The sequence below is a fragment of the Pristiophorus japonicus genome, chromosome 19 (assembly GCF_044704955.1).
Source record: "Pristiophorus japonicus isolate sPriJap1 chromosome 19, sPriJap1.hap1, whole genome shotgun sequence".
Lineage (NCBI taxonomy): Eukaryota > Metazoa > Chordata > Chondrichthyes > Pristiophoridae > Pristiophorus > Pristiophorus japonicus.
The window spans coordinates 49,572,256-49,591,771 of NC_091995.1; positions in this window are offsets into that span (position 1 = coordinate 49,572,256).

The window sequence follows — 19,516 nt, forward strand, 5'->3', positions numbered from 1 at the left end:
CTAGACAAGCATATGAGGGAGAAGGGAATAGAGGGTTATGCTGATAGATTTAGATGAGGAAAGACGGGTGAAGGCTCGAGTGGAGCATAAACGCCGGCATGGGCCGCTTGGGCCGATTGGCTTGTTTCCTTGCCATATATCCGATGTAATCCTATGTAATAACATATTGTTAAATTCAACAATTCGAAAAATTGCAGATGCAAGTGAATATGGAGAATGCATCTATGATTCTATTGTGTTCCTAACACAGTTGAGGCTGCACACAGGGAGATTAAAGTAACAGTGACCTCAGTCTTTAATAAGACACTCCAGAGTGAGGAACAGGCCTTAGGGGCCGACTTATATACAGTGCTCCCAAGGGGGGACTTCAGTGGATGAGCTCTCTGGTGGCGGTTCGTGGGAGTGCATGCTTTACAGATACACAACATCACTCCCCGCCAAAATCAAAGTGAAAACTATTTACAAGGTGAGGCGGTTGGGGGCCTTTCTTTCTCTGGTAGACCGCCTCGGTACAAATGTCTGTTCTGGTGTGTTGGCTGTGCCCTCGTTGGGCTGGCGTGTTGTTGGCCCTGCAGGGCTGCTGGGTGAGCCTGGCCTTGCTGGGCTGTTTGGCATGATGGAATCGATTTCCTGGTCCGGCATGGCGTCGTTGATCCTTTGAGTGTGTGTTGTGGGCTCGAAAAAGATGGTGTCTGCTGTGGGTTGTTCAGGGCAGTCTGTGAACCGCAGCCTCGTTTGGTCCAGGTGCTTTCTGCAAATTTGTCCATGTCTAGTTTGACTACAAACACCCTATTCCCTTCTTTAGCTATCACCTTGCCCACGATCCACTTGGGACCATGTCCATAGTTTAGCACATACACAGGGTCATTCAGATCAATTTCCTGTGACACAGTGACGCGACCATCATTTACATTTTGTTGCTGCCACCTGCTCTCTACCCATGCAGGTTGGGGTGAACCAGCGAGAGTCTGGTTTTAAGTGTCCTTTTCATGAGTAGCTCAGCCGGGGGCACCCCTGTGAATGAATGGGGTCTCGTGCGGTAGCTGAGCAGTACTCGGGACAGGCGGGTTTGGAGTGAGCCTTGTGTGACTCATTTAAGGCTCTGTTTGATGGTTTATACTGCCCGCTCTGCCTTCCCATTGGAGGCTAGTTTAAATGGGGGCGAGGTGACATGTTTGATCCCATTGCGGGTCATGAATTGTTTATTTCGGCACTGGTGAAACATGGCCCGTTGTCACTGACCAGTATGTCAGGCAGGCCGTGGGTGGCAAACATGGCCCTCAGGCTTTCAATGGTGGTGGTGGCGGTGCTTCCCGACATTATTTCACATTCAATCCATTTTGAAAAAGCATCCATCACCACCAGGAACATTTTACCGAGAAACGGGCCCGCATAGTCGACATGGATTCGTGTCCGTGGTCTGGAGGGCCAGGACCACAAACTTAGTGGTGCCTCTCTGGGCGCGTTGCTCAACTGAGCACACACGCTGCATTGCCGTACACAGGACTCTAAGTCAGAATCGATACAGGGCCACCACACATGGGATCTGGCTATCGCTTTCATCATTACTATACCCAGGTGTGTGCTGTGGAGATCTGAGTTGAACGTCTCCCTGCCCTTTTTTGGTAGCATTACGCGGTTACCCCACAACAGGCAGTCTGCCTGAATGGACAGCTTCGCCACTGGAACGGCTTGATTAGCTCTTGCATTTCAACGGGAATGCTGGTCCAACTCCCATGCAGTACACAGTTTTTTTACGAGGGATAGCAGAAGATCTTGGCTGGTCCAAGTCCTAATCTGGCGGGCCGTGACAGGTGATTTATCATTTTCAAACGCTTCCATGACCATCAACAATTCTGCAGGCTGCGCCATCATCAACAAATTTGCAGGCTGCGCCATTTCCACCACCTGGTGGGCAATGGTAGCCGACTGAGAGCATCCGCACAGTCTCGGTGCCTGGCCTGTGATGGATGGTATAGTTATACGCTGATAGCGCAAGTGCCCACCTTTGTATGCGGGCTGAGGCATTAGTATTTATCCCCTTTGATTTCAGTGAACAGGGATATGAGGGGCTTGTGATCGGTTTCCAACTCAAATTTGAGGCCAAACAGGTACTGATGCATTTTCTTTACCCCGAACACACAACCTAATGCCTCTTTCTCAATCATGCTGTAGGCCCTCTCGGCCTCAGACAAGCTCCTGGAAGCATAGGCGACAGGTTGCAACTTCCCCGCAATGTTAGCTTGTTGTAATACACACCCGACTCGGTACGACGATGCGTCACATGCTAGCACAAGTCTTTTACATGGATTATACAGTACAAGCAGCTTGTTGGAGCATAAAATGTTTCTGGCTTTCTCAAAAGCAATTACTTGTTTTTTTCCCCATACCCAGTTCTCACCTTTGCGCAATAACACATGTAGGGGCTCTAAGAGGGTGCTTAACCCCGGTAGGAAGTTACCAAAATAGTTCAGGAGTTCCAGGAATGACCGCAGCTCTGTGACATTCTGTGGCCTGGGCGTGTTCCTGATAGCCTCTGTCTTGGCGTCTGTGGGCCGAATATAGTCCGCCGCGAACTTTCTCCCCAAAAACTCCACTTCTGTTGCCATAAAGATGCATTTCGACCTCTTCAGCTGCAGCCCTACGTGATCCAGTCGTTGGAGGACCTCCTCCAGGTTTTGTAGGTGCTCGGCGGTGTCCCGACCCGTGACCAATATGTTGTCCTGAAAGACCATCGTGTGTGGTACCGACTTGAGTAGGCTCTCCATGTTTCTCTGGAGATCGCTGCAGCCGACCAAATTCCAAACGGGCATCTGTTGTCGATGAACAATCCCTTATGCGTGTTGATGCAGGTGAGGCCCTTTGAAGACTCCTCCAGCTCCTGCGTCATGTAGGCCGAAGTCAGGTCGAGCTTGGTGAACGTCTTGCCTCCTGCCAGTGTCGCAAATAGGTCGTCTGCCTTCGGTAGCAGGTATTGGTCCTGTAGCAAGAAACGATGAATAGTTACTTTATAATCGCCGCAAATCCTGATCGTGCCATCACTTTTGAGTACTGGAACAATCGGGCTGGCCCACTTGCTGAATTCCACTGGGGAGATGATGCCCTCGCATTACAGCCTGTATAGCTCGATTTCCACTATCTCCCTCATCATGTGAGGTACCGCTCGCGCCTTGTGGTGAATGGGTCGTGCCTCTGGAACCAAGTGGATCCACACCTTCACCCTGGAAAAGTTTCCAATGCCTGGCTCAAAAAGGGAAGGAAATTTGTTGAGAACCTGGGTACATGAGGCCGCATCGACATGTGATAGCGCTCGGATGTCATTCCAGTTCCAGCGGATTTTGCCCAGCCAGCTCCTTCCAAGCAGTGTAGGGCCATCGCCCGGGATATCCAGAGTGGCAGTTCATGCACCGTGCCCTCGTAGGTGACCTTGACCATGGCGCAGCCCAGGACAGTGATAAGCTCTTTGGTGTACGTTCTCAGTTTTGTGTGGATGGGGCTCAGGGATGGTCTGAATGCCTTGTTGCACCACAGTCTCTCAAACATCTTTTTACTCATGATGGATTGGCTAGCACCAGTGTCCAGTTCCATGGCTATGGGTAAACCATTCAATTTTACGTTTAGCATTACAGGTGGACATTTCGTCGAAAATGTGTGCACCCCATGTACTTCATCATCTGCCTCCTCTCTCTGAGGCTCGAAATTGCTTTGATCCACCATGGACTGATCTTCCTCTGCCACGTGGTGGTTAGCACGTTTTGCAGAGCTTGCAGCTCGTTTGCAAGCTTGTTGGAGGTGTCCCATTGTTCCACAGCTCTTGCAAACATACCCTTTGAAGCGGCATGAATAGGCTGAATGGAAGCCTTCACAATGCCAAACAAGGTGTGAATGCCTTGCATTCATCCTTTGCTGGGGACTCTGAGTCATCTGGGTCACTATAGGCCTGCTGGCAGTTGCAGACTCAAGGTTTCTGCCCTGTACATTTCTGCTCGCGAATACAGTTCCAGTTAATTTATGATCATTGCTAGCACTTGTGTGCTGAGAGATTTGTTTGGTGTTATCACTGGTGGGTATTGATCTGGTAGGGACATCCGATTGATGGTGTCCTTGCAGTCGCCACAGATCCTGACAGAGCTATCCGTTTTTAGGACAGGAACGATGGGGCTCGCCCAGTCACTGAATTCAACAGGCGAGATGATGCCCTCTCCCAACAGACGGTCCAATTCGCTCTTGACTTTTTCCCGCATCACATACGGCACTGCTCTGGCTTTGTGATGCACTGGCCTGGCATCCGGGGTGATGTGTATCACTACTTTAGTACCTTTGAAAGTCCCGATGCCAGGTTGGAATAGTGAATCGAATTGTTGTAGGACTTGTGAGCACGAACATCGCTCCACAGATGACATTGCGTGAACATCCCCCCATTTCCAGTTCATCTCGGCTAACCAGCTCCTCCCCAACAGTGCGGGACCATTGCCCGGGACAATCCAGAACAGCAGCCGATTCATTAACCCATTGTGTGTGACAGCCAACATTTCACTGCCTAGCACCGGAATGATTTCTTTAGTGTAAGTCTGTAATTGTGTCTCAATACGAGCTAATTTGGGTCTACTGGCTTTAAGTGGCCATAGCTTCTCAAATTGCTGAACGCCCATGAGTGACTGGCTGGCCCCAGTGTCCAGCTCCTTGCGTACTGTGATACCATTTAATAAAACCCTCATCATCATTGGTGGCGTTTTGGTATATGAACTGTGAATATTCATCTCATGGACCCGCTGAACCTCGGCATCCATACATTTGCCCCAAAAGTCATCCTGCCTCAAAGAACCCTCTTCTGGTCCATCCGCCTCATATATTAGTCTGGTTTCAGGCTTCCTGCACATTCGAGCTAAGTAGCCACTGAGATTGCAGTTCCTGCAGACAAACTGTTGAAATCTGGAAAATCTAGCTGAATGTTTCCCCCCACACCTGCAGCATGGGTTAAAGTTTCCATTGTTGGGGACAAAGGGACTATGGCCAGGCATTCCACGCTGACTGTCCCTTTGACTGCTCTTAAGTATCCTATTAGTGGGTGTCAATGGCCCCATCCTGGGCCGCATTGTCCACTGTGATGATGTGTGTCATGTATGCAGCATTCAAATCACTGACTCCAGACAGTCTGGTGTTATAGTAACTGCTGTGACCGTGGTCCTTTATTGTGTAATTCCAGAGTGCCCCTCAGGTGTGGTGGGCAGCCTTTTATACTCTGTCTCGCAGATACTAACGGGTCTCCCACTACAGTGCCCCTTGTGGCGCACTATTGTAACTATACATTTAATGTACATGGACAATACATAACATCTCACTCCCCTACCCACCCCGAGTTCCAAAAGCAAATTGCCGGTAACCTCGGCCTTGTTCGTCCTGGTTGATTTGTGAGTGTGAGACCATGACCATCCACTTCCCTCTTCCCCCCCATGTAGAGATTATGCTTGCGATCCGCTGCAAGCATGTGGTATTTGCAATCCTTACATGGGTGATACAAGTACACAAACATAATCTCCAGTAGAAAGCAGGTACACATAGTCAGTACATTTGTATGATACATATAGATGCGTTGAAGAGTTATATCAAAAGATTGCAGGTACACTGAACAGTTATTAAATCCAAGCTCCACTGGGTGAGGTATGGTGACGGCATACTGCTCCTTTTTGCCCGAGGTAATGGGCTGCGCTGAGACAAGGTATCGCATCTAGTGTGTTGCCTCTGTCTCAGAAAATAGTTGCCTTTACGACTTGTCTGCAGCCGCTGAACAATTGCATAAATCACATAAAATCAGAAATCACATTAATCCATTAGTCATGTAAGTCACAGATCCATTAACCCTTTTAACTATGCATTGTGATAGTAACTCTTTTCACCAATCATATCAATCATTTTAATCAAAGTGATCATTTTAACACCAAACTATTAACTCTTGGGTCCTTACAAAAGTCTCTTTGTGGGGACCGCCAACAGTGTAAGGCCCCTTTAAGACTCACGGGTACATTTCCCTTTTAAGATGCCATTTTGTTTTTCCCACGAGGTTTCTACTGGGCGCCGCCATCTTAGGTGCTCTGTTGGTACCTGCCTGCCTCTCGCTGCAGAACTCTGCTGCCACGAGGCTTGCCGCCATCTTGAACTCGCTGTGCTGCTGCCTGCTCTCCCTCTCTCTCTCTCGAAAGCTGCCACACTCTGAACGCATCCGGGAGCCGCAAAGCACCGGCCCCTGCACCGCCGCATCCTCCGGAGCACCCCACGCAGCTGACCTTTTGCCCGGGAGCCGCCACGCACACACACGCCCTCCGGAGCCGACCTCCTCATTGCCGCAGCTGATCCTGGATGAGCCCCGCTCCTCGGAGCACCAGCCCTCACGACGTCGCCGAGCGAGTCCCACTCCCAAAACTGCCGATTCACCGCTCCTCCCGCTGCAAGCCCTGCGAACGGCCGCCTCTGCCTGCGGGCCGACGGTGCCTGCTGGAGCAACCCGTCGAAGCCCTTCTCTCTTCTCCAGCTCGGTCAGCGCTGCTGCTGGTCCCAGCGCCTCTTTCTCACTCTCAGACTTTGCAGGGGAGAGTCGACGGCCACCGCTGCTCTGTCCAACCCCACACACGCTTCCATCCGATCCAAAGGTGGAGGCCTGCTCTGCCTGTGAACACGGGGGACAGCGGTATGTGGAGGAATGAAGTCTTCCCAGCTCCCACGGACCTTCCCCATCCATCTCCTGCCTAGTAGCGTCGGCCCATCGCCTGCAATGATCCACAAAGGTAAACCGTGTGTCTCGCCACTGTGAGATACCTGCACAACCGCTCTGTCAAGAACAAGTATCAGTTTCTTGGTGTAGGTGCGCAGCTTCGCCGTGACCGGGACCAGCTTGGGTCGTGCAGCTAGGTTGATCCACAGTTTATCAAAAGTTTCCTGACTCATCAGCGACTGACCCGACCCCGTGTCCACTTCCATACTCACTGGGACTCTGTTAATCTTGACTGCCATAATCACTGGGGCCGAATCGTCGGTACACGTATACAGTCCAAACGCATCATCTTCTTCTACCCACAACCTTCTGACACAGGCGAGGTGCTACCCACTGAGCCATAGCTTCCTATGTTCTTAAGTTCTTATTATCTAAATATTAGAGCCAGACCTTTCAGGAGTGAAATTAGGAAACACTTCTACACACAAAGGGCAGTAGAAGCTTGGAACTCTCTTCCACACATGGCAATTGGTGCTAGCTCAATTGTTAATTTAAAGTCGGAGATTGCTAATCTTTTGTGAACCAAGAGTATTAAGGGATATAGTGTAAAAGGAGTTCGCAGATCAGCCATGATTACATTGAAGGTACGGAGCAGGCTTGAGGAGTTAAATGGGCCTCCTCCTGTTCCTGTGTAATAGGCTCGAGGGACTGAATGGGCCTCCTCCTGTTCCTGTGTAACAGGCTTGAGGGACTAAATGGGCCTCCTCCTGTTCCTGTGTAACAGGCTTGAGGGGCTGAATGGGCCTCCTCCTGTTCCTGTGTAACAGGCTCGAGGGACTGAATGGGCCTCCTCCTGTTCCTATAAGAATGTGCGTTTTAATAATTTGTGTTATTATTATTACAGATATCGACAAGCCAGATATCATTTTAGAACCATATTCTGGTGAGGTCATTATAGGTGATGATGTAACCATTACATGTATGGTACCTATTAACTATCCAGGAAGTACATTTCTGTTACATAAAATTGGTAACGCACAAGCTACCCAATGACAAGGAGCGCCGGATGGATATTATTTTGTTGATTTCTCGTTTACGAGCATACAGCACACTGACGAAGGAATGTATGCATGCCAGTATCTATCAGAAGATGGATTTTCCTTTAATTCATCCTGGAGTGACACTGTGACAATCATTGTGAAGGGTAAATCCTTTTCCAAATCGTAGATGACATTATCCAGTTTTAAGAACATAAGAATTAGGCGCAGGAGTAGGCCATTCGGCCCCTCGAGCTTACTCCACCATTCAATACGATCATGGCTGATCTTCGACCTCACCTCCACATTCCCGCCCGATCCCCTTATCCCTTGATTCCCTAAATATCCAACAATCTATCGATCTCTGGCTTGAATATACTCAACGACTGAGCCTCCACAGCCCTCTGGGGTAGAGAATTCTAAAGATTCACCACCCTCTGTGAAGAAGTTTCTCCTCATCTCAATTATGGACAAAGTGAAACCGTGTCACGGATTACATTATCGAGTGCTTTTCAAATTCTAAAATTAGCAATCAGATTCTCTCTCAAAACTTGTATTTTCCAATGAGAACGTACCCATCTTTGATAAGCGCATCTCATTGTCCCAACTCCAATTGAAATTTCACATTGTTTCATGTGCAAGGACCCCCAGACCGCTTTGTACCTCAGTATTTTATAATCTCTCCCCATTTAAATAATTTGCTTTTGTATTTTTCCTACCAAAGTGGATAACCTCACATTCTCCCACATTATTCTCCATCAGCCAAGTTTCTGCCCACTCACTTAATCTATCCACATCCCTTTGCAGATTCCTAAGGAAGTGCAGGGGCAGTGAAAGGGGGAGGGGTGGTAAGAACAAAAGGGAAGGTCGGTGCTAGGGTGGGAGGCAGGAGAGATTAGAGAGACAAAAGGGATGATGGGCAAAAATGAGATGGTAATGGAACAAGTTAAGGACGTGAATGGCGGAATCATCACCAGCTGCCGTGGGAAATAGAAAAAAAAAAACTGATAAAAATAGGGGCCGAGGTTCTGGTCTGAAATTACTGAACTCGATGTTGAGTCCAGAAGACTGTAAAGAGCCTAAACGAAAGATGAGGTGCATGAGATTGCATTGAGCTTCTTTGGAACGGTGTAGGAGTCCGAGGACGGAGAGGTCAGAGTGGGAGCAGAGCGGGGAATTAAAGTGACAGGTGACCAGAAGCTCGGGGTCACGCTAACGAACTGAACGGAGATATTCCGCAAAGCAAAGTACATTTTTTGTTTTGTTCCAATTTATTCAAGGGCTACAGAAGCCAACTATCTCGCTTGTCCCAGCATCTGGCGAAGTCTCTCCAGGAGCCAATGTAACTATAACCTGCAGAGATGGTACACAGCACCCAGCCCTTCGATTTTCTTTATTACGGACCAGTTATACGGAATTAATTGGAGAAAAAGATGCCAAACCGGGGAGATATGCAGTCACCTTTTACCTGACGAATGTGCGGTACAGTGATGAAGATATCTATCAGTGTAGATATCAGACAAAGGCACCCAATGGAACTTGGAGTGAATCCCCACCCAGTGATCCCGTTAGAGTAGCTGTAATTGGTGAGTACATTTCAGCATCTGCTCATTTCTGTGGCACAAATTTGGGTTTTCACAGCTTAAAAACTTATAGTATAATCTGTTGACTCCAATGCAATTGTAACCTGTTAAGGCTTTTGCTTATCAATATATTGTCCTGGATTTTGAAAGAAAGAGAGACATGCATTTATATCGCAACTTTTACGACTACCAGACGTCACAAAGCGCTTTACAGCCACTGAAGTGTCTTTTGGAGTGTAGTCACTGTTGTAATCTAAGCAGCAGCCAAATTGCACAGAGCAAGCTCCTATAACATCAATGTGATAATGACCACACAGTCTGTTTTTGTGTGATGGTGGTTGAATCATACAATCATAGAAGTTTACAGGACGGAAGGAGGCCATTTCAGCCCATCGTGTCCATGCCGGTCAATAAGAGTCTATCCAGCCTAATCCCACTTTCCAGCCCTTGGTCCGTAATCCTCTCGGTTACGGCACTTCAGGTTCCTGCCTCTACCACCCTTTCAAGCAGTGAGTTCCAGATCCCTACAACCCTCTGCGTGAAGAAATTTCCCCTCAAATCCCCTCTAAACTTTCTACCAATTACTTTAAATTTAAACTGCCTGGTTGTTGACTCCTCTGCTGAGGGAAATAGGCCCTTCCTATCCACTATATCTAGGCCCCTCATAATTTTATACACCTCAATGAGGTCTCCCCTCAGCCTCCTCTGTTCCAATGAAAACAAATACAGCTTATCTAATCTGTCCTCATAGCTTAGATTCTCCACTCCCGGCAACATCCTCAGAAATCTGCACTGTATCCTCTCCAGTGCAATCACATGCTTCCTGTAATGTGGTGACCAGAGCTGCATGCAGTACTCCAGCTGTGGCCTAACCAGTGTTTTATACAGTTCAAGCATAACCCCCCTGCTCTTGTATTCTATGCCTCGGCTAATAAAGGCTAGTATTCCGAATGCCTTCTTAACCACCTTATCTATCTGGCCTGCTACTTTCAGGGATCTGTGGACATGCACTCGAAGGTCCCTTTGTTCCTCTACACAGCTCAGTATCCTACCATTTAATGTGAAGGATAAATATTGGCCAGGACACCGGGGAGAACTCCCCTGCTCTTCTTCGAAATAGTGGCCATGGGATCTTCTAAAAGGCGCTATATAAATGCAAATATATTTTTCTTTATAAATCACAATTACACAGTAGTTAAATAAAAATAAATCATTACATGTTCAAAATTAATTCGAATACAATTTAATTAAACTTATAAAACAAAAATGTAACTTTTTGAAAAATAAATTAAAACTTCTTAAAGGGGCAAAGTCTTACCTAAACTAATGTAATAGGCCCGGATTTTGCGGGTCCTATGACCTCTTACGCGTAAACGTCTCCAAGTGCCTCACAAGTTCCGGCAATCCCGCGTGCACTGCGCATGCACGAAAACCCGGAACCTGCGATCTGTCAAGTTCCAGCTAGACAGATGCACCACATCCCCGGAAAAGGGATATTGGCTGTTGGAGAGTTGGGTTATTTGCCCAACTATTGCCCAGCGAATGCCCGTGAAACTCTTATTCCTGGTAAAAGCAGACGCAAGGACTTCTTTTACCAGCGTAAGAGCTTAAATAAATATATTTTTTAAATTTTTTAATTATTTAAACTGCAACAAACGTATGGGCCAGAAATTGTGGTCAGAGGCTTCCCACGGGAGGTCTCTGACTGAATTTATTTTTACGAAAGTACCTGGTGGTCCCGGAGGAACATAAGAACATAAGAAATAGGAGCAGGAGTCGGCCATTTGGCCCCTCGAGCCTGTTCCGCCATTTAATAAGATCATGGCTGACATGAGCTTGGCCTCAACTCCACTTCCCTGCCTGCTCCCCATAACCCTTGACTCCCTGATCATTCAAAATTCTGTCTATTTCCACCTTAAATATATTCAATGACCCAGCCTCCACAGCTCTCTGTGGCAGAGAATTCCAAAGATTTTACAACCCTCAGAGAAGAAATTCCTCCTCATCTCCGTCATAAATGGACGACCCCTTATTCTAAAAACGATGCCCACTACTTCTAGAATCTCCCACGAGGGGAAACATCCTCTCTGCATCTACCCTGTCAAGCCCCCTCAGATTTTATACGTTTCAATAAGATCATCTCTCATTCTTCTAAACTCTAATGAGTACAGGCCCAATCTGCTCAACCTTTCTTCATAAGACAACCCCTCATCTCAGGTATCAACCTCGTGAACCTTCTCTGAACTGCCTCCAATGCAAGTATATCCCTCCTTAAATAAGGAGACCAATGAAGATTTGTGGTCCGAGGATTAGATGCTCAGCCCAGCATATGGGCCCACGCATCCCGGGAGCGTACGGGCATCACTGGGAGCACGTGGGCCTGGAACACCAAAGAACATGCAGTATTCTCATTGATAATAATGGTGAGTTCCGTTTGTACAGAGCTCCCATTACTATCAATGAGAATATCCCCAAACACAGAAACACAATTCATCAATTAAAAAACATTTCTCATATTTAAAATTAATTGAAATTGAATTCAATGTTTCAGAAATGTTTTTATTTTTTTCATATACTTTAATAGGGTTAAAAATAAACATACCTTAGTGGACAGGGTTTTTAATATAAAAATTAGTGATAACATGTAATTTTTCTATCTTTTAAAACCCTTACGCTTGTAGAAGCAGGCCTTGCACCTGGTTTACCAGGCGTAAGATTCTGAAGGACATTTAGCCCAACTCTTCACCCACGGAGGCCCTTCACATTCGTATGCGGTGGATCTGTCAAAAGAAATGTTGACAGATCGCAAGTGCCGGGTTCACGTATAAGCGCCTCGCACCCCTAAACCCGTAGCATCTTTGGGCGCGTGCGCAGATCATATGCACTCGGAGAGGCCGTGATTTACGGCCGCAAAAGTGACGGCATTCTTAACACGCACTCTGAAGTGTGTTTGAAGCCCTTTTCCCTCCAGTGCAGGATAACCGAGTCATTGAATTCCTTGCATTTTCAGGCCATGTTCCGAAGCCCACTATGACCTTTGACCCAGTTTCCGGCATGGCGCTCCAAGGCGGGGTCGTCAGCATCAGCTGCAAAGTGCAGGTCGAAGGTCGCAGGTGCATTTACCTGTACAGGGATCGTATGATGATTTACAATGTTACCTCCGAGTCCACGGAGAAAGCGGTGTTCACCATGGCCAATGTGAATCGGGAAAGTGGTGGAAATTACCGATGTATCTGCGATCAGCTGTCACCCAGGCGGGTAAGATCGAAGCCCAGTGATGCCATCCGATTAACGGTACTTGGTGAGTAGGAATGCCCAAAGTGCTGCGTTATCTCCGCACTCAAGCATGATACCGTCAGCACAGTGGACACTCTGCGTCAACATTCTACTTTCAGTTCATAAGAAATAGGAGCAGGAGTCGGCCATTTGGCCCCTCGAGCCTGCTCCACCATTCAATAAGACCATGGCAGATATGATCATGGGCTCAGCTCCACTTCCCTGCCCACTCCTCATAACCCAAGATTCCCTTATTGTTCAAAAATCTGTCTATCTGCAACTTAAATATATTCAATGACCCAGCCTCCACAGCTCTCTGGGGCAGAGAATTCCATAGATTTACAACCCTCAGAGAAGAAATTCCTCCTCATCTCAGTTCTAAATGGGTGACCCCTTATTCTGAAACGATGCCCCCTTGTTCTAGATTCCCCACACTAGGGGAAACACACTCTCTGCATTTACCTTGTCGAGCCCCCTCAGAAGCTTCTATGTGTCAATAAGATCACCTCTCATTCTTCGAAACTCTAATGAAGTTCAACTGCAATAGAATCATCTGGAAACACAGCATCAGGTTCCACATGTACGCTGACAACACACAGCTCTACCTCACTACCACTTCTCTCGACCCCTCCACGGTCTCCAAGTTGTCAGACTGCTTGTCCGACATCCAGTTCTGGATGAGCAGAAATTTTCTCCAGTTGAATATTGGGAAGATCAAAGCCATTGTTTTCGGTCCCCGTCACTGACTCCATCCCTCTCCCCAACTTCTGTTTGAGGCTGAACCAGACTGTTCATATTTGACCCTGAAATTAGCTTTCGACCACATAGCCGCAACATTACTAAGATCGCCTATTTCCACCTCTGTAACATCACCCGTCTCCGCCCCTGCCTCAGCTCATCCGCTGCTGAAACATCGATCCATGTCTTTGTTACCTCTAGACTTGACTATTCCAACGCACACCTCACTGGCCTCCCACAGTCTACCCAACATAAACTGGAGGTCATCCAAAACTCAGCTGCCCGTGTCCTAACTCGCATCAAGTCCCACTCACCCATCACCCCTGTGCTTGCTGACCTGCACTGGCTCCCTTAGGCGAAAGATTCTATGGCATTACTTCGAAGAAGAGCAGGGGAGTTATCCCCGGTGTCCAAGGGCCAATTTTTAAACCCTCAATAAACATAACAGAAACAGATTATCTGGTCATTATCACATTGCTTGTTGTGGGAGCTTGCTGTGCGCAAATTGGCTTCCACCTTTCCGACAACAGTGACTTCAGTTCACAAATTATTTTGTTGGCTGTAAAGCGCTTTGGGGCGTCCGGTGGTCATGAAAGGCGCCGTATAAATCCAAGTCTTTCTTTCTTTTCATTATCATGTTGCGGTTTGTGGGAGCTTGCTGTGCGCAAATTGGCTGCCGTGTTTCCTACAATAAAACAGTCGGTACACTTCAAAACTACTTCATTGGCTGTAAAGTGCTTTGGAGCATCCGATGGTTGTGAAAGGCGCTATACAAATGTACATCTTTATTTTTATTGGAACCAAATATTCATACTTTCCTAACAAGGTCTTATTGAGTTTATTGACATTGTTTTACACCAGACGTGAAGGCCCCTTTAAGTACTCTCCATCCATCGTCAGCTGAGGTTATCGAAGGCGGGAATCTCAGCATGACATGTACTGCTGCCACCCAGCAACAGTGTTTCTTCTACTACAATAGTGACGATCAATACATGAACCACCACCTGGCAGTCGGACAGAGCAACGTCACCATTTCTGTTGTAAACATTAGTGTTTGCGACGTGGGGAACTACACATGCCAATGCCTCATAGAAGTGAACGATGTACTGGCCTACTCAGCCAGAAGTAATTTGATGGAAGTGACTGTGATTGGTGAGTTCAATGGGAGGTGATGTGTTTCACTGGGTGATGTATAGAACCATAGAAATTTACAGCACGCAAGGAGGCCATTTCGGCCCATCGTGTCCGCACTGGCCGACCAAGAACCATCCAGCCTAATCCCACTTTCCAGCTCTTGGTCCGTTGCCCTGTAGGTTATGGCACTTTAATTGCACATCCAAGTACTTTTTAAAATGTGGTGAGGGTTGCTGGCTCTACCACCCTTTCAGGCAGTGAATTCCAGACCCCCACCACCCACTGGGTGAAGACATTTCCCCTCAAATCCCCTCTAAAGCTCCAACCAATTTAATTTTATACCCCCTGGTTGTTGACCCCTATGCCAAGGGAAACAGGTCCTTTCTATCCACTCTATCCAGGCCCCTCATAATTTTATACACCTCAATCAGGTCTCCCCTCAGCCTCCTCTGTTCCAAAGTAAACAGACCCAACATCTCCAATCTTTCCTCATAGCCAACATTCTCCAGTCCTGGCAACATTCTTGTAAATCTCCTCTGCACCCTTTCCAGTGCAATCACATCTTTCCTGTAATGTGGTGACCAGAACTGCACACAGCGCAGGTGCAGGATCGAGAATCCGGAGTTCCGGAATCCAGAATGTTCCGGAATTTGGACCAATCGGTGGCAGGGTTGTCCGGAATCCATAAAATGTTCCTGAATCCGGAACCGACGACCCTGCCGCCGCTGCCCTTCCCTCGGGGCCTCCTCACCGGCCCACCCGAACACCTCCACCGCGAGGCCCAACCGACCGAACACCTCCTCGGCGGGGCCCGATCACCCGAACACCTCCTCGGTGGGGCCATGCCCGAACACCTCCTCGGTGGGGCCCGATCACCCGAACACCTCCTCGGCAGGGCCCAACCGAACACCTCCTCGGCGGGGCCCGACCGAACACCTCCTCGGTGGGGCCCGACCGAACACCTCCTCGGTGGGGCCCGACCGAACACCTCCTCGGTGGGGCCCGACCGAACACCTCCTCGGCGGGGCCCGACCGAACACCTCCTCGGCGGGGGCCCGCTGACAACCTCGGCAGGGTCCCGCCCGACGACAACAACCTCGGCATGGCCGGAGTGCCCAAACATCTCTTCGACAGGAGTCCCCCCACCTCCCTCCCCTTTCTGACGTTCCGAAATCTGGAAAGACCCGGACTTGGGCTCGGGTGTTTCCGGATTCGTGACATCAGAAAACAAATCGAACATCCGGAAAATCCCAGAATCTGGAACAGCCTCAGTCCGAGGGTTCCGGATTTTAGGTGCTGCACCTGTACTCTAGCTGCGGCCTAACCAGTGTTTTATGCAGTTCAATTATAACCTCCCTGATCTTGTATTCTATGCCTCGGCTAATAAAGGCAAGTATTCCATATGCCATCTTAACCACCTTATCTATCTGGCCTGCCACCTTCAGGGATCTGAGGACCTGCACTCCAAGGTCTCGTCGTTTCTCTACAGTGTCGTACCATTTAATGTGTATTCCTTTGCCTTGTTAGTCCTCACCAATTGCATTACCTTTGGCTAGCAGCAAAAATGGGAACATATTTCAACATGAAATGGTAGAACAGGATTTTATAGTATTTTATAAAATGTGTGATTGTCTTGGAAGATGATGGATAGAATCACAGAATGGTTACAGCACAGAAGGAAACCATTCGGTCCCTCGAGCCCACAAGAGCACATCAGCTAGTCCCACTCCCCCGCCCTTTCCCCGTAGCCCAGCATTTTTCTTTTCCTTCAGGTATTTATCCAACTCCCTTTTAAAAGCCACAATTGAGTCTGCCTCCACCACCCTCTCAGGCAGCGCATTCCTGATCCTAACCACTCGCTGCGTAAAATCGTTTTCCTCAAGTCTCCTTTGGTTCTTTTGTCAATCACCTTAAATCTGTGTCCTCTGGTTCTCCACCCTTCCGCCAATGGGAACAGTTTCTCTCTATCTACTCTGTCTAGATACCTCAGGATTTTGTACACCTCTATCAAATCGCTTCTCAACCTTCTCTGCTCCAAGAAGAAAAACCCCAGCTTCTCCAGTCTCTCCACATAACGGAAGACTCTCAGACCTGGAACTATTCTCATAGAAACATAGAAAATAGGTGCAGGAGTAGGCCATTCGGCCCTTCGAGCCTGCACCACCATTCAATGAGTTCATGGCTGAACATGCAACTTCAGTACCCCATTCCTGCTTTCTCGCCATATCCCTTGATCCCCCTAGTAGTAAGGACTACATCTAACTCCTTTTTGAATATATTTAGTGAATTGGCCTCAACAACTTTCTGTGGTAGAGAATTCCACAGGTTCACCACTCTCTGGGTGAAGAAGTTTCTCCTCGTTTCGGTCCTAAATGGCTTACCCCTTATCCTTAGACTGTGACCCCTGGTTCTGGACTTCCCCAACATTGGGAACATTCTTCCTGCATCTAATCTGTCTAAACCCGTCAGAATTTTAAACGTTTCTATGAGATCCCCTCTCATTCTTCTGAGCTCCAGTGAATACAAGCCCAGTTGATCCAGTCTTTCTTGATATGTCAGTCTCGCCATCCCGAGAATCAGTCTGGTGAACCTTCGTTGCACTCCCTCAATAGTCCTTCCTCAAATTACGAGACCAAAACTGTACACAATACTCCAGGTGTGGCCTCACCAAGGCCCTGTACAACTATAGCAACACCTCCCTGCCGCTGTACTCAAATCCCCTCGCTATGAAAGCCAACATGCCATTTGCTTTCTTAACCGTCTGCTGTACCTGCATGCCAACCTTCAATGACTGATGGACCATGACACCCAGGTCTCGTTGCACCTCCCCTTTTCCTCATCTGTCACCATTCAGATAATAGTCTGTCTCTCTGTTTTTACCACCAAAGTGGATAACCTCACATTTATCCACATTATACTTCATCTGCCATTCATTTGCCCACTCACCGAACCTATCCAAGTCACTCTGCAGCCTCATAGCATTCTCCTCGCAGCTCACACTGCCACCCAACTTAGTGTCATCCGCAAATTTGGAGATACTACATTTAATCTCCTCGTCTAAATCATTAATGTACAATGTAAACAGCTGGGGCCCCAGCACAGAACCTTGCGGTTCCCCACTAGTCACTGCTTGCCATTCTGAAAAGTACCCATTTACTCCTACTCTTTGCTTCCTGTCTGACAACCAGTTCTCAATCCATGTCAGCACACTACCCCCAATCCCATGTGCTTTAACTTTGTACATTAATCTCTTGTGTGGGACCTTGTCGAAAGCCTTCTGAAAGTCCAAATATACCACATCAACTGGTTCTCCCTTGTCCACTCTACTGTAAACATCCTCAAAAAATTCCAGATTTGTCAAGCATGATTTCCCTTTCACAAATCCATGCTGAATTGGACCTATCATGTCACCTCTTTCCAAATGCGCTGCTATGACATCCTTAATAATTGATTCCATCATTTTACCCACTACCGATGTCAGGCTGACCAGTCTATAATTCCCTGTTTTCTCTCTCCCTCCTTTTTTAAAAAGTGGGGTAACATTGGCTACCCTCCACTCCAGAGTCTATGGAATGTTGGAAAATGACTGTCAATGCATCCGCTATTTCCAAGGCCACCTCCTCAAGTACTCTGGGATGCAGTCCATCAGGCCAAGGGGATTTATCGGCCTTCAATCCCATAATTTCCCCAACACAATTTCGCGACTAATAAGGATTTCCCTCAGTTCCTCCTTCTTACGAGACTCTCTGACCCCTTTTATATCCGGAAGGTTGTTTGTGTCCTCCTTAGTGAATACCGAAACAAGGTACTTGTTCAATTGGTCTGCCATTTCTTTGTTCCCCGTTATGACTTCCCCTGATTCTGACTGCAGGGGACCTACATTTGTCTTTACTAACCTTTTTCTCTTTACATATCTATAGAAGCTTTTGCAATCCGTCTTAATGTTCCCTGCAAGCTTCTTCTCGTACTCCATTTTCCCTGCCCTAATCAAACCCTTTGTCCTCCTCTGCTGAGTTCTAAATTTCTCCCAGTCCCCGGGTTCTCTGCTATTTCTGGCCAATTTGTATGCCACTTCCTTGGCTTTAATACTATCCCTGATTTCCCTTGATAGCCACGGTTGAGCCACCTTCCCTTTTTTATTTTTACGCCAGACAGGGATGTACAATCGTTGTAGTCCATCCATTCGGTCTCTAAATGTCTGTCATTGCCCATCGACTGTCAACCCCTTAAGTATCATTCGTCAATCTATCCTCGCCAATTCATGCCTTCTTTAAGTTCTGGACCATGATCTCTGAATTAACTGTTTCATTCTCCATCCTAATGTAGAATTCCACCATATTATGGTCACTCTTCCCCAAGGGGCCTCGTACAACGAGATTGCTAATTAATCCTCTCTCATTACACAACACCCAGTCTAAGATGGCCTCCCCCCCGAGTTGGTTCCTTGACATATTGGTCTAGAAAACCATCCCTTAGGCACTCCAGGAAATCCTCCTCCACCGTATTGCTTCCAGTTTGGTTAGCCCAATCTATATGCATATTAAAGTCACCCATGATAACTGCTACACCTTTACTGCATGCACCCCTAATTTCCTGTTTGACGCCCTCCCTAACATCACTACTGCTGTTTGGAGGTCTATACACAACTCCCACTAACGTTTTTTGCCCTTGGGTGTTCTGCAGCTCTACCCATATAGATTCCACATCATCCAAGCTAATGTCCTTCCTATCTATTGCATTAATCTCCTCTTTAACCAGCAATGCTACCCCACTTCCTTTTCCTTTTATTCTATCCTTCCTGAATGTCGAATACCCTTGGATGTTGAGTTCCCAGCCCTGATCATCCTGGAGCCACGTCTCTGTAATCCCAATCACATCATTTCTGTTAACATCTATTTGCACAGTTAATTCATCCACCTTATTGCGTATACTCCTTGCATTAAGACACAAAGCCTTCAGGCTTGTTTTTTTTAAACATCCTTTGTCCTTTTAGAATTATGATGTAGTGTGGCCCTTTTTGTTTCTTGCCTTTGTTTACT